Source organism: Callithrix jacchus, chromosome 12 (assembly GCF_049354715.1).
Source record: "Callithrix jacchus isolate 240 chromosome 12, calJac240_pri, whole genome shotgun sequence".
NCBI lineage: Eukaryota > Metazoa > Chordata > Mammalia > Primates > Cebidae > Callithrix > Callithrix jacchus.
In genome coordinates this window covers 36,018,760-36,022,898 of record NC_133513.1, presented here as the reverse complement: position 1 = coordinate 36,022,898, position 4,139 = coordinate 36,018,760, and the positions used below count along the sequence as shown (strand labels likewise).

The 4,139-nt window shown below is 53.6% G+C and overlaps 1 non-coding gene across 1 annotated transcript; it reads right to left on the bottom strand.

Moving 5' to 3' along the window:
- Positions 1 to 3,689: 3,689 nt before the first annotated feature.
- Positions 3,690 to 3,813, bottom strand: LOC118146591 (U6atac minor spliceosomal RNA). The gene has a single exon (XR_004732442.1). It is a non-coding gene; the product is annotated as a U6atac minor spliceosomal RNA (small nuclear RNA).
- Positions 3,814 to 4,139: the final 326 nt, after the last annotated feature.

Below are 4,139 nucleotides of genomic sequence, written 5' to 3'. Positions count from 1 at the left end.
ATTGGGAGCTAAGGGGAGAGGAAGCCCTATTTTCTTTCCCTTCCCTTCCCTTCCTCCCTTCCTCCCTTCCTCCCTTCCTTCCTTCGTTTCTTCTTTCTTTCTCACTCTCTCACACTCTCTCTTTTTTGACAGAGTCTCACGCTGTCACCTAGGCTAGAGTACAGTGGTGTGAACTCGGCTGACTGCAACTTCCATCTCACAGGTTCAGGCGTTCTCCTGCCTCAGCCTCTGGGGTAGGTGGGACTATAGGCACATGCCACCACATCTGGCTAATTTTTTTGTATTTTTTGTAGAGACAGGGTTTCACTATGTTGGTCAGGCTGGTCTCGAACTCCTGACCTCAAATGATCCATCCATTTCAACCTCCCAAAGTGCTGGGATTACAGGCATGAATCACTGCACTGGCCAGAGCACTATTTTCTTGGCTGCAGCAGCCCAGAGTAGATCTTCTGTCAAGCGGAGTTGGGAGAGGGGTAGGGAGGGAGCAGGATATGGTTCAAATGCCATAGACTTCCGCTGCTCTTACCAAGTTTTAGTAGCTTTTCTTGAATAAAGAAAAGAGAGGGATGAGAAAGAGAAGCAAGTCCCAGCCTGCTTCAAAGCTGGAAGAGCAAGGAGGCAGGGACAGAGGGGATGCTGGGGGAGTCCAGGGGAGATTTTGGCAGTGTCCACCCACCCACCCTCCCACATCAGAAATTCCATGTCTTCTCCAGAGCCCAGGGCTAATTTCCCCTTCTTAGGAAAGCCTCCTGATTGCTGGCATCTCAACTCCTCAGCTGTTTGTCCATATTTTTCCTTTTTTTTTTTGAGACAGGCTCTTGCTCTGTCACCCGGGCTGGAGGGCAATGCTGTGATCACAGCTCACTGCAGCCTCAAACTCCTAGGCTGAAGCGATCCTCCTGCTTCAGCCTGCCCCATTGCTGCAAAACAGGCATGCACCACCAGGCCTGGCTAAGGTAAAAAAAATGGTTTTTTTTTTTTTTTGTAGTGACAGTGTCTCACAATATTGCCTAGACTGGTCTTGAATTCTTGGCTTCAAGTGATCTTCCTGCCTCAGCCTCCCAAAGTGCTGGGATTACAGGTGTGAGCCACCATGCCCAGCCATACCTTTCCCTTCACTTTACTACTCCATCTTCTGTGACAGGTGGCTGCTTCCTCTGTATACCTCACCCCAATTCTGAGAGCTCTTGGGAGGGGCAGGGCCTCACACACACCACAGCCATCCTGGTGCCGGGTCAGAGCAGCTGCACATTGATAAACACCTGCCTAGTGCCTGATCTCGGGGTGCTGCTGAGGACGAGTGGCCTGTGCATAGCACATGTGTGATATGCACTCACAGGCACACTGCACTCCTTGGGTCACAAGAGTCCTGGGGAGACTCCAGAGGGAAAACCACCCACAGGCACTGTTCTATGACCACATTCATCAGGAACAGGACAATTGTGACTCAGTCATCCGGGAGAATGCTGGCCAGAGATGAGAGATTCTGAGGCTGATTTTCTGTTTCTGACCTGATGAGCCAGAGCTTGGGCCACAGCACCGTATCCCTGGGCCAGCTGAGGGAACTCCACTTCCAGAGGCTCAGAGCCTTGGGCCGGAAGGCTGCCACTGGCAGGGACTTCTGTTAGAGACACAGAGGGCCAAACACCAATAAACTGCCCTCTGCTTGCTGCCATTAGGCTCAGCAGAATCAGTGCTGCTGGACCACCTTGGTCTGGCCCACCGCGGACAGTGCCCTGCTCATGGTACTGGGAAGATACCAACATTTGTGAAATATGAGGCACATTGTTTTCTATATATTTGGGGGAAAATGGCAACTGGAAAAATGAATAATAGGCTGGGCGTGGTGGCTCCTGCCTGTAATCCCAGTACTTTAGGAGGCCAAGCACGGTGGATTGCTTGAGCCCAGAGTTTGACACCAGCGTGGGCAACACCGCAAAACCCTGTGTCAACAAAGAATACAAAAATTAGTTGGACAGCAGTGCCTGCCTGTGGTCCCAGCTACTTGGGAGGCTGAGGTGGGAGGATCGCTTGAGCCTGGAAGGTGGAGGTTGCAGTGAACTGAGATCCCACCACTGCACTCCAGCCTGGGGAGCAGAGCCAGATCCTGTCTCAAAAGAAAAAAAGAAAAAAAATGTAGCAGAGGGTGGAGCTGGACAGACCTTCGGTGTTCTTACTGGTATTATTACCAGTGCCCACCTGCTGATTCAGACTTAGCGACCGCTCCACAGCACTGTCTTGAGAGTGAAATGACAAAGCGCCACCAACTGGAAAGCATGAACTCAGCACCATCTGGCACTAGCCAGAGCGTCCTATACCCAGAGTGCGTCAGAACCACCTGAGGGTGTGAAAGCGGACACTGTCACACCGTTGTAGGATTCTAAATCATTCACTATTTCCACGAGCACAGAAATAAACTAGAATGAGATGTGTTAATTTTCTGTGTTAACTATTTATCACAAACCTCCCTCTATCCCCTGGCGGTTCTGCAGGTCAGAGCCAGGTGTGTGCTCCTCCTGAGGCGGGCTCACCGGGCCTAGTGGGCCCAAGACAAGGGGTAGGGATAGGAGAAGGGAGGGCTGGGGATAGAGCAGCCTCTCCCCCGCCCACCATGCCTGGCGACCCACCCCCCGCCGTCTCCATGGTGATGGTAAACAAGCATCACCCTTTGCCTTGCCAGAGCCCCACGTACCCGGTCTCTAGTGGAAACCAGGGAGATGGAACCCCGGGGTGAGGTGCGCAGGCCCTGGGGAGGGCCGGGCAGGGCGCCGGCGGCCTGGGCCCCGCGCAGCAGGCACTGGGGTTACAGGGTAGGGCCCCAGAGCTTAGCCTGAGAATGGAGAGAGGTGGCAGGGCCGGAACAGCCTGGGCCTCCGTGGCTCTCAGCGTGCGTCCCGCAACTCTGGGCGCACCGCACTCCGCGGGCCTGGCCCAGGACTCCACCCTGCGCGGCGCCAGAGCGCATGGCAACCGGCACACACTGTCCTCGACACCCTCTGCGGACTTGCGCCAGCCACTCTCCCAAGGCATCTTCCCTGCTCGACTCGCTGCACACTCGGCCTAGGTTTCGCCTGAGAGCAGCCATCAGGAGATCTCCTGCTCGCCCGCTGCAGCCCCTGCCCACATTCCTGCCTTTGGCTCTCGCCCAGCCTGGCGTCCCATGCATCACACAGTGAGCCCCTCGCGCCGGCGTCTGGGTGGCCTCCCTCCCTCCTGACCCCCAACTTCTCCAGGTCTCCCCTGTTTCCTCACTCCAGGACGTCCTTCCTGTGCTTCTCCCTTTGGCCTTCTTCCCGGAGACGGTCCCATCCGCGTGGAAACATGTGGCTTTGTTCTCTTCTCTTTTCATTTTTTTAAAAGATTTAAAGGCCGGACGCAGTGGATCACGCCTGTAATCCCAGTACTTTGGGAGGCCAAGGCGGGCGGATCACTTGAGGTCAGGAGTTGGAGACCAGGCTGGCCAACATGATGAAACCCAGTCTCTACTAAAAATGCAAAAATGAGCTGCATGGTGGTTGCGCCTGTAATCTCAGCTACTGGGGAGGCTGAGGCAGGAGAATAGCTTGAAACTGGGAGACAGAGGTTGCAGTGAGCTGCCACACCGCACTCCAGCCTGTCCGGGACACAGCGAGACTTCGCCTCAAAAAAAAAAAAAAAAAAAAGAAAGAAAGAAAGAAAGAAAAAGATTTAAAAAACGAGGGTTAGATGCCAGAAGTAGGTGGCAGTGCCTTAACCCTGTGCGTGTTGTCATGCCCCAGGGCCTCTTCATCCCTGTCAAGGCATATGCCAACCTTCTTTCCCTTCATTCAGCAGGGCTCTCTCCTAAAACCCTCTCTTGACCCCACTTCCTCTTGCAACAACCACCTCACTGCTTTGTGCCCCTTAACACAGAGTCACGCCGAATTGTCTGCCTTCACTGTTTCCACTTTCTTTTTTTTTTGTTTTTGTTGAGATGGAGTCTCGCTTTGTTGCCCAGGCTGGAGTGCAATGGCACAATCTCGGCTTACTGGTAAATGAGATTACAGGGGCACACTACTATGCCCAGCTAATTTTTTTTTTTTTGTATTTTAGTAGAGACAGGGCTTCACCATGTTGCCCAGGCTGGTCTCAAACTCCTGAGTTCAGGCAATCCACCTGCC